This window comes from Pelodiscus sinensis, chromosome 5, assembly GCF_049634645.1.
Source record: "Pelodiscus sinensis isolate JC-2024 chromosome 5, ASM4963464v1, whole genome shotgun sequence".
NCBI lineage: Eukaryota > Metazoa > Chordata > Testudines > Trionychidae > Pelodiscus > Pelodiscus sinensis.
In genome coordinates, this window is record NC_134715.1 from 117,939,456 (window position 1) to 117,951,486 (window position 12,031).

Sequence of the window (12,031 nt, forward strand, 5' to 3'; positions counted from 1 at the left end):
ATAGTTTCCTGTATCTCCTTCTGCTTTACTCCTGAGCACATTTAAGCAGCACGATGTGGGGGAGGCATTAGCACTTCATGCAGGTGCAGGGGAGGAGTGGTTTTTTTTATATAATATATAATCACATTTCAGTTTCTCATTTGAGTTCTGCAATGCGTCTTTTTACATGCATGTTAATATTACTTGCCACCATGGTATTTTCTCTCAGCAGTTTACTTACTTTCATATTGGAATTTGAAGATATAGCTTCTAATTGCATTCAATTAGCAATATTTAATTGTAATTATATACTGTAAGCCCTAAAGTTACACTGTTTTTCAGCTACTCTTAATCCAGTTTGCAAACATGAATGTGTAAAATTAAGAACAAAAGAATGGCCTTATGGTCAGACCAATGGTCCATGCAGCCCAGTAACCTTCTCACAGTGAGTAAAGCCAGATGCTTCTTGCAGTTGGAGTTAGGGACACCCAGAGCATGAGACTGAATGTCTGACTATCTTGGCTAATAGCAATTATCCTCCATGAATTTATCTAACTCTTTTTTGTTCCCAGTTATACTTTGGCCTTCACATCATCTCCATGGCAACAGGTTCTGTGGATTGACTCTGCATAATGTGAAAAAGTACTTCCTTATATTTGTTTTAAACCTGCTGCCTTCATAATTTTATCAGGAGACCCCTAGTTCTTGTGTTATGTGAAGGGATAAAATAATCTTTTCCTGTTCATTTTCTTCACACTGTTTTATAGATTTCTACCATATCCCAGTCACCTCTTTTCTAAGATGAACAATTTCAGTCTTGTTAATCTATTTTCATGTAAAAGGAGTTCTGTCCCCTTAATCATTTATCTTGCCCTTCTTAGTATATTTTCCATTCTAATGTATAGTTTTTGAGATGGGGCAACCAGAACTGCACACAATATTCAGAGTGTGGGCATCCCATGATTTATGTACTGGTATTATGTTTTCTGTCTTATTATCTAACCCTTTTCTAATAGTTCCTAACATTCTGTTGGCTCTTTTGTCTGCCTCTGCACACTGAGTGGATGTTTTCAAGGAACTAAACATGATCCCTAAGATCACTTTCTTGAGCAGGAATTATGACCCAATAGTTTTGTATATATAAATTGCTTTATTTTCCAGCATACATTGCTTTGCATTCATCAACAATGAATTTCATCTCCCATTTTGTCACCTGGCATATAGTTTAATGAGATCCCTTTGTAACTCTTCACAATCAGCTTTGGAGTTAACTATCTTGAGTAATTTTTGGATCATCTGCACATTTTGCCATCTCACAGTTCATCCTCTTTTCCAGAGATCTTTAGGTAACTAAACTCACTTAGTCCTTAAATTCTCAGGATAAAAGTTATCTTCTGCCTATGTTCCTGCACCTGGCCTTGCGCACTGCTGCCTTGCTCAAGGTGATTAAGTGCCTTTCTGCCACCTAAGCCCTACAGCAATTCATGAATGGGGATAGGCATGCTTAAAGCCTGCCTACCATACTGGGTCCCATTCAGAAGTTGGATGGAGAAGGAAGAGGTGGTGCTCCCCTTAAAACTTGTAGTCCAGGGTATGTCTACATTACCCTCCTAGTTCGAACTAGGAGGGTAATGTAGGCATACCGCACTTGCAAATGAAGCCCGGGATTTGAATTTCCCGGGCTTCATTTGCATAAGCGGGGCTCCGCCATTTTTAAAACCCCGCTCGTTCGAACCCTGTGCCGCGTGGCTACACGGGGCACGAACTAGGTAGTTCGAACTAGGCTTCCTAGTTCGAACTACCGTTACTCCTCATTCCACGAGGAGTAACGGTAGTTCGAACTAGGAAGCCTAGTTTGAACTACCTAGTTCATGCCCCGTGTAGCCGCGCGGCACAGGGTTCGAATGAGCGGGGTTTTAAAAATGGCGGAGCCCCGCTTATGCAAATGAAGCCCGGGAAATTCAAATCCCGGGCTTCATTTGCAAGTGCCGTATGCCTACATTACCCCGCTAGTTCGAACTAGCGGGGTAGTATAGACATACCCCCAGTGGTTAGGTCATGCCCTGGGATGTGGGTGACATCTCTTTTTATCCACAGTCACTGGGACAGAGTCACATATTAAACTCTGTAGCCCAGTGATTATGGCACCTACCTGAGTGATGGGAGAGCCAGGATGCCCTGTCCACAGGGCCGGCTCTAGGTTTTTTGCCACCCCAAGCAAAACTTTTTTTGGCTGCCCCTCCCCCCCTTTTGTCCAGGGAGGGTGCATGCACAAATGCAGTTTGTGCAGCTTCCTGTGGGGTGGGGCATGCACTTCAGGGGGAGCCCAAACCCGGGGGCATTTTCATCTCCTAAGACAGCGCCAGGGACTCCCTACGGAAGGACAATGGGAGGGCAGGTTCATCCACAGCAAGGCAGTTAAAGACTTCCAAAGCATGCAGCTCTTCACATCACCTAGTGTTGGTGTCCAGGTCCCACTCCTCAGTCTTCAAAGGGATTTTATTATTAGAAGCCTTATAATCACTCAGACTCCAACCCCAACACATAAGCTGTCCAACTCTTGGTGTCCATGGACAAGAATCAGTCTCACTATACAATGAGACAGTTCAAAGGGATTAAGAGAACTTTTGTTTCAATTCCCCAGCTCAACTGTCCAGAACAAGACAGGCACCAGACAACAAAACCCCACTAGCTTAGGACCTATTCCATGAGCGCAGCCCTGTGCTTTCTCCTTCAGGGACGGACCAAACAGTCTCTGAAGCAGGGTGGATTGATTTAAATAGCTTTGATTTAAATCTCTAATTTTATCATGATTTTCAGCAAGCAGAAAACCTAGATTTAAATGAGCAATTAATCATTTAAATTATACTTTTAAAATATTTTCCTAAAGGATGGTTGAGTCTTAATGATTAGCAACCTTTAAAACATGTTGATTTACAACTAAATATAACCTTCTTGCCAAATTTGGTGCTTCTGTTTACTTACCAGGAGAAGACACTCAGTACAGCTACCAACTAAATAAATGCCCAAATAATTGTGTAACTTACATTTAATCAGATTCTTAATTTTTACATTTTTATTCTATTACAAAATGTTGTGTAATAGGAACACTTAAGAGAGAGGTTTTACCCCATTTATTATTTGCTAAGTGGTGGCTACTTTTTTTAAAACATATGATTTGCATCTACTTCTGTCTGGACGGAAATTCTATTTAAAATAAACAAAACCAGCATTTAATTTTTGTATGAAATAAAACTACCTTAAATGTGAAGGACACAAAACAAAAAAGTATCCAAACACATTTTGCATCTAAAATTCATGTATTAAACAAAGGAAATATCCATAGTGAATTTAACAGTTCGAATCTAGTCATCATGTTCTAGTCAAGATGTTAGAGTGCTCTCATAACCAGTATTTTACTGAGAGAAGAGGAAAACAAGTTTTTCTGCTTCCTCAACTCTCAGTTTTTTGCAACAGTGAATGAACTAATTATTGAATTGAACTAGCCAAATAAACCAAAGTGATAAAAACATTCTCTCTTCACCTGCGGAAGAACCTACTGCTGATGTAAACACTGGTTCTGGGTACTTACACTAGTGAACTGGTAGAATTTCTTTAAAAGTTGACAGGAGACATGTTCTATTTAATTTTTAAATGTAATTCACGAGTTAATATACCTTTAAAATTAAATTAAAAATTGTTATGATAAATTTAGGCCATAACAATTTTTAATTTAATTTTAAAGGTATATTATTTAAAACAAAGCCTATATAAATGGGATCACAATTCCAATTTTAAGAAAGCTGTCCTGCCCCAGACAGGAAGGGACCTGGGGACACGGGTACCGGGAACATCAGAGTTCCTCTTCCTCAGACAAAGGGAGAGGTAGAATAATCTGGGTCCTAGGCAGGGGTGAGGTTGTCAGGACATAGCACAAGGGGACTGGGTTCCTGGGCAGGTGTGTGTGTGGGCGAGAGGTGGGGGGGTGTGTGTTCAGGGCCCAGAGCGTAGTGGGAGGGGAGATTGTTTAGAGAGCCAGACAGGAGATAGGGATCCGGGGGGGGGGGGGGGGAGAAAAGGAGACGGGGTTCCAGCAGGGTTGCATTGGGCCAGGAGGTGGGGTTGCTGGGCAGAGGCCGAGCCAGGGGAGGAAAAGAGAGGGGGGAGGTGTGTGTGGGGGGGGGGGGCACACAGGTGGGGGGGCAGCCGGGCAAGGGGGGTTCATAGGCAGGGGAGTTGTGGGGGAGAGAACACAGGTGTGAGGGTGAGGGTGAGGGAGGGGGAGTTGTGGGGAGGGCGCACAGAAGGGGGCGGTGGCCGGCTGGGGGGGGGCACGCTCACGAAGGCACAGAAGAGGGCGCCGGGCTCAGCCTCACCAGCTGCAGGCGCCCCATCATGCCCTCCAGGAATCACCCTGCCTCGGGGCTGCCCACACAGCTCCCAGTGCCCCGGGGCCAGGCGCATGCTCCGAGCAGCCGTGCGCGGGGCTCCTAGCTCGGGGCGGCCTCCGCAGGGCTCCCTGCTCAGAGGATGGGGCCCCATTGCGGCTGAGCCCCAGACCCCACCGAGCCCCTGAACTCTGGGAGCAGCCACCGTGGCCGCGGCCTGCCCCGCGGGCCTCAGCATCGCCTGCTGCAGCTGCCCTCCACCAGGGCCAGGCGCCCCGCCCTCACAGCACTCCACCCCGCCAGCACTGTGCACTGCCCCACCCCAACCTGCCAGCACCCCGGAGCCAGGTGCAGGCTCTGAGCAGCTGGGTGCGGGGCTCCCAGCTTGGTGCTGCCTCCGCCCCGCCGCCCTGCTCCTCCTCTGGCCGGAATGCCGCCCCTGGCAATGTGCCGCCCCAAGTACCTGCTTGTTTTACTGGTGCCTAGAGCCAGCCCTGTCTGTCCAAAGCACTCCTTGATTATTTATTCACAGTGGAACAGTTTCAACAGGAGAGACTGAGGGAAGCCAACATCAGAATATCTTGTAGGCCAGTAATAAGGTCCATCCCTGAGAGGTGGGAGACTCTTGTTCAAATCCTCTCTCCACCCTTAACAAAGAGGGGAACTGAACCTGAGTCTCCCACATCGCAGGCAAGTAGTGAGCTAAAAGTCATAAGGTGGACACTTCTTGCCTCTGCAGTCATTTTGCGTGGAGGCAGGCAGGCATCTAACTCACTCCCATCCTGCAAGAAACATCTGTGGTGCTTAAGCCTGAATTTGGCATGTTTCTGTTTGTGAAACATTCACCAGAGATAGGCATACCCCCAATCTAGGTTCTAGCCTCCAAAAGAGGGGAAGGGCTTTGCATACACCCTGGCTGTCAACATCTCCCGTTGGCTAGTTGTGGTGGCTCCTTGCCTTCTGTGTTGACTTTTGTTGGTTGTATCCTAAGGGGCCTGTCTGTCTCCATTGCCATTCAGTGTGTAGGGAGTCAGGCACCTGCCTCGGCTTTGTGGATATCAGTGATATTCCTGCGATTTTTCTACGCACCTAAAAGTTCTGTGTTACAATGCCTTAATCCCTTTGGAAATCTGGGCTCTAAAAATCTGGAGTCTAGTTTAGTCTTGTGCATCAACAGAAATGTTTATTAAATCCCAATGAGTAACATGTGTGGAATCCTACAAAGAGAAATGGATTTACCTAGATGTCATTCAGGGCATAATTTGAAGATTTTGAGGATTCCCAAGTGTAACAAAAATATAGCCTGCAAATCCTTATTAGTGATAATGGCATGAGAACACAAGACCCCAGACTGAGCTGTCAGAGCCAATGATTAGAAAAACAGTTTTAAAAAAATATTATATTGAGGACAGAATCTGTGATATTCAATAAACATGGAATTCCACAATGCCTTTTCTTAGGCTATGTCTAGACTGCAAGCCTCTTTCGAAAGAGCGCGTCTAGACTGCACGCGGAATTTCGAAAAAGCAAGCCGCTTTTTCGAAAGAAAGCACCCAGTGAGTCTGGATGCTCTCTTTCTAAAAAGCCTGTTTGCTGTCAAGAACGCCTTCTTTCGAAAGAGCACTTTCGAAAGAAGGAGTTCTTCCTCGTGGAATTAGGTTTACCACCGTCGAAAGAAAAGCCGCATTCTTTCGATTTAATTTCGAAAGAACGCGGCTGCAGTCTAGACGCAGGTGAAGTTTTTTCGAAAAAAGGCTACTTTTTTTGAAAAAAAACCCTGAGTCTGGACACAGCCTTAAAGTCTGTTTTGAGAGTGTAGACAAAGGGATTAACTTAAGTTTCAACCCTCAATTTAATGAATTTGCTGTTGTGGATTGAACTGGGGCCTTCACATATTTCACAAGTAATAATCTTTTCTGAACAACGAGGCTTTATCTGCAAACTTTTTTTGTATAGAAAGATGATGGATGGATGACCTTGTTCCCAAATTAAGCTCTCTACTTACTAAGCATGGTATGGTATATATATTCCTGTTACCACTTGTGAAATATTACCCCTTTTTCATTCTCGTTGGCTGGGAATTGTGCACAAAAATCTCTCTCTTAAATTTATCGCATGACATTTTTTTCAGGGTCAATTAATTTTTAATCTGTTTTATTCCCTGAAGCAGATATGACGGTATAGCTTGCTGCAAACTGGTTATCGAAATCTGCTCTCAGTTTCAGGGAATTCAGTGGGAGTTATGCATGCCTATCTGAGAGCAGAATTGGGCTTGCTGTTCTGTGAAATATGCAGTTCAGGTTCCAGAAATAATGGTAAATGTGAACATTTTACCTAGCACATAATAAAAAATGCTAGTGAAAAGTATAACAATCTCTTAGTAGTAGTTTAAATTGGATCCGTTCATTCAGTGCTTTTGGTGCACATTTTCTTCTTGCAAAAGACTGTGACATTCATAAGAATGGAAGGATTTTTGTTGTATTTTTTATTAGTTTGTTTGGGTTTGTTCTGTTTTTAATAGATTAAACTGAACTTTTTATAGGTGGAGGCCAAGTCCTGTTAGACAGGAAGAGGAGGCTTCCAGGGAATTGCCTGTTTTGTTTTCAGTGTTGATAGCTATTTTTTCTCCTACAATTACTTACGGGTAGCCCATAGCATGGCATGACAATTGTATCATACACAGCAGTGAAACCCAGAAATATGTTGTACAATCAATGGCCACAATTATTAAAAAGGGATGAGCAGGAGGGGACTGGCCTTTGGGGGGCATGCATGTGACCCAGTTTGTATGCTCTGGCCCTTGGACCTTTAAAAGCTGGGAGCTATAGTTGAAATTCACATGCCTGCTTTCCTAGATGGGATATAATAGCTCACTGTAAATAAATTGGGAGGGAGAAGAGCTATTTAAACTAAAGGACAATGTTGGCACAAAAACAAATGGCTAGGAAAGGGCCAGGAACAAATTTAGGTTGGAAACTAAAAGATTTCTATCCATCAAATGAGTGAAACGGCCCCTAGTAGAAATTATGGGGTCAAATAAACTTACTAGTTTTAAGATGGATCTTGATAAATTTATGATCCAGATTATATGATGGGGATGCCCACGGATTTCAGGGGACAGTGATCCAGGAGGTCTCTTCCAGTCCTATGTCACTATGTAGTTGTGTGCTGCACAGGAAATCACACATAAAGCTTTCTGGCTCTTAGGCAGAGAAGGGAGACCTAAGGCCAGAGAAGCAACTGATAGGAGATTCTCCACACCTGCTAGGCAAAAGGCCCAAAAGGGAGGAGTGCAGAAAGCAGGAACTGGGTACGGGTAAATCTTGGCTGGAGATGGCTGTGAGCTCCTGGAAGGAATATAAGAACAGTGAATAGTGGCTGGGAAGAGCTACTAGAGGGGTAGGGTATGTCCTTTCCCTTCCTAGTTGGTGGAAACTAAGCTACTCTAAAGGGCGGGGCACACCCTTTTCCTTCCTGACTGGCCAAAGCCTCTTGAGTGTTTCAGTTGCTTTTGTTTTGTGACTGTTTTGTGGGTGGTCCATGTTATACTCTGTGACATACCCCTGGTACAATCCAGACTAATGAGTAGCTTTGTCACACCTGCCGAATAGCCTGGGGTGTACCCTTTATACTGCTTTTCTGCTATAGCCTCTAGTCTGGATGATCCACAAGCAGCCTCCAGTATACAAGTGACTCCTAGCTATGTTTGTCTGTGTACTGGAGCCGATGAGCCACACCTTGGCTTTCCATGCTTTGGTTATATTGCACAGTGACCAGTACGCTCCCAATCTTAGGTTCTTCTCCTAACCCCCAAAATGTACTGTACAGCCAAATATCTCCTGGACAATACAACTTTATATAAAATTGGTAATTTTATGAATAGAAATTATGTGCACACAGCCTGTTATCCCAAATGGAGTTTCCTTGGCATTTCAATTAAAATCCACAGGATTAGATATAACAATAAAATAAGTTTATTAACTACAAAGATATTTTAATTGAGTGCAAGTTATGAGGCATAAGGGTCAAAAATGGAAACAACTTAAGTGCCTAACTTAATAAAGTGTGTTAAATTAAAAGCAAAGTTTTTCTCTCCCCACACATTCAGTTTCTCATCAAACTTCTTAGGCTGAGACTCCTTCACCACTTCAATAGCTACTTCCTTTGTTCCTTCTGAAGCAGTAATTCAATAGGCCGAGAGAGAGAGAGAGAGCAGTGTGGATATATTATTTCAGGCACCCAACACAGTCAGTGGAGAGGTAAATCATTGGGAGGTGGGAAAGCTGGGGATGCCCCAACTGGTGGCTCCTATCTTGCACTGGATTTGCACCCAGCTGGACTTGTGTGGGAGAAGAAGGAGGGGTCCCTGGAAGGAGGGGCCAGAGCTGGGTCCAGAGCCACCCTCAGAATCCTTCCCTGACTGCAAGAAGTTTCATCTCTAGTTGTCAGTTCCTGCCCCCATTGCTCCTCAGTAGGGCTGAGGACAGACTTCACCAGGCCTGGGATGAGGGAAAGGGGCAACTGGTTCTGGGCCCCCAAAGGGGCAGAGCCTCAAGCATAAGGAGCGGTGCTGAGGGCTAGCCTCCAGCAGCCAGCTCTTCTTCACTGCTGGGTGCACACTACACAGGGTTCTTGTAGCAATTTAAAGGGCCCAGGGCCACAGTCTCCATTGCCATAGTAATAGCAGTGGTGGCCAGGAGCCCCAGGCCTTTTTAAATAGCTGGGCACCAGGACAATTGTCTCCTTTGCCCCTCCCCGCATTGGCAACTCTGTTCCTAAGCCACAAGGGGAGAGGTCACTGTATGGGGAGCTGCTCCCCTGTATGCCAAGCCCCTGTGCAGCCAGACCGCTCCCCCGCCCCATACCGAGAATCCTTGGCTCTTGTGCTGTGACATAAGAACGGCCATACTAGGTCAGACCAAAGGTCCATCTAGGCCAGTAGCCTGTCTGCCGACAGTGGCCAGCACCGGGTGCCCCAGAGAGGGTGGACTGAAGACAATGATCAAGCGATTTGTCTCCTGCCATCCCTCTCCAGCCTCTGACAAAGAGAGGCCAGGGACACCATTTCTATCCCCTGGCTAATAGCCTTTTATGGACCTAACCTCCATGAAATTATCTAGCTTCTCTTTAAACTCTGTTATAGTCCTAGCCTTCACAGCCTCCTCTGGCAAGGAGTTCCACAGGTTGACTACACGCTGTGTGAAGAAGAACTTTCTTTTATTAGTTTTAAACCTGCTACCCATGAATTTCATTTGGTGTCCTCTAGTTCTTCTATTATGGGAACTAATACATAACTTTTCTTTATTCACCCTCTCCACACCACTCATGATTTTATATACCTCTATCATATCCCCCCTCAGTCTCCTCTTTTCTAAACTGAAAAGTCCCAGTCGCTTTAACCTCTCTTCATATGGGACCCATTCCAAACCCCTAATCATTTTAGTTGGTGAGATCTTTTTGGAGTCCCTTACAGTCTGCTTCTGTCTTGACTATCCTAAACAGTTTGGTATCATCCGCAAACTTTACCACCTCACTGCTTAGCCCTTTCTCCAGATCATTTATGAATAAGTTGAAAAGGATTGGTCCCAGGACTGACCCTTGGGGGACACCACTAGTTACCCCTCTCCATTCTGTGTCAGGATCAGGTGCAGCCTCATCACTGAGTCAGCTTTTGGGAGGGAGGAAACGATGAGCTATAGGGTGCTCGCCCACCTCCTCATTGCCATGCTAGAGCTCTCCCATTTATTTACTGAGAAAATATGCAAAATTTTAAAACATTTTGGTGCAGAATTTCCACATGAGTATAAAATGTAGATTTTTTTTTTTTTGTTCATGCGTCATTTCCTGCCAAAGAATGGCCACTTTGCTCATCAGCCTTGTTTACACCTGGCTGAAGTGTCAGCTTGTTGTTTGTCCCTCAGGACCTGATTTGGCCATTCCCCATACTTCTCTGGAAAATATACTTTTAGTCATGATCTCAGTTTTTTTATAACTTCACATAAAAAACTGATATGTGCATTTTTGCTATGATTGTATTGATCAGCGAATGATGAGTTTTTAAATGACATTTCACAAGGTATGCTTTGTACAAAGGTTACTAACCGTAGTGTGTTGGGTGTGGTCACACAGGTACATTCCATCATATGTTCCTAAATCTCTATTTAGGAACTTACATAAGTCGCTTGCCTGATTTTTTTTTTTTAAATGTCCTGAGCACCATTGAAGTCGGTGGGGCCTGTTGAATTAGGCAAGCCACTACTTTGAATATCTAAAATGGACTGAGGAAGCTAACCTCAATTTTCTTTTTATGCATATTATTATTACTAAATAAAAAGATAATCTATTATATCAGGACTAAAAAATTGAGCTAATCCTTTTGGTGTTGGTCTCTGACATTATCTGTACTGCTTGGTGTAAGTCAGGCGTGATTTTAATCTGATTCTGCAGGGCAATTTGAATTCATTATATTTTATTTGTTGGCTAGAAGCAGGCCGTGGTTTAGTTTATTTTTTGCATTTATCAATATTCAAACTTAGGTGCTAATGTGTGGCACTTAACCCAGACTTTTAGGTGCGTGGCTGTAGTAGGTTTAGCTGCCTAACTTTCAGTGCTCAAACTTAAAACTTGGACTCACAACTGGTTCTGTCCTGCTATCACCAGATGCTTCATAAATATCCTGGGAAACAAGACAATTTTTGGCATGCATGTATGCATAAATAAATACTCTGAAAGCTTTTCCCATCTTACCACCCTCGATGGATAGCTCCACTGTCTTACCTGACCATACCCTGTCTGGTCCAAAGAAATACCAGTTTCATGCTTATAAATGCACAGGGCAATAGAATAGAACTGTCTTTATGGGAAGACTGTATACTCTGTGACATGGTAAATCTAAATTCTGTGGCAATGCCCTTTTTAATCTGCAGTGCTCCAATCTGGGAGACAGGTAATTCTGCAGCAGTTTGAAGGAAGTATTAAACATGTGAAAGTTTAGGGTTTTATTTCATTAAATTTGTAAATGAGTAATAAAATCTGTAGCATCCTTTGTACTTACATATATTGCTATTATGTTCATTTTATTTTACTCTTGCCCACCTACATTTTCACTTTTCTTTGTGTTGGGGACTGCTATCTGACATTAATTATTTTGCAGAGGCTGAAAGTTTTGATAGCTAGGATTTAGGTGGTGTAGGAGAGGCTTGGGACATTGATCTGTTCACATCATTGAGGAGGATTTTTAGCTTCCATATTCAGGGCATTATTTAGTCATTGCTGGAAGTTGTTCATTCCCAGGGAGTATCACAGCTGCCCTGTTCTGCCCCCAGCATTATAAATATTAAAGTTTTCCACAGCTTAAACATAGGCAAAAAGCTAGAACTGCTCTAGGATTCACTCTGCTTATACACACACAGGTTCCCACCATTGCACGTGCATATACCATCTGTTCGCACCCTGTGACAGCTAAACTTGCAGATGGAGAGACCGGATTATCCCAAGGATGGTCCCAGCAGAGAAAGAAGCTCATCTGGACATATGCAGAAATGTCATTGGGAAAAAAAAAACCTTCTTTTTTTGGCATTTGAAAGCTCTTATCCCAAATGTGATTTGTTTCTATTAACTAAATGTTAGTTATATAAACTGAGTCAGAGGGCCTACTCTTCATG

General features: G+C 43.8%; 1 protein-coding gene across 4 annotated transcripts in view; it reads left to right on the forward strand.

Moving 5' to 3' along the window:
• The window catches only part of MXD4 (MAX dimerization protein 4), a 57,600-nt gene that overhangs the window by 14,011 nt on the left and 31,558 nt on the right, over positions 1-12,031 (forward strand). The gene's annotated exons all lie outside the window — the stretch shown is intronic.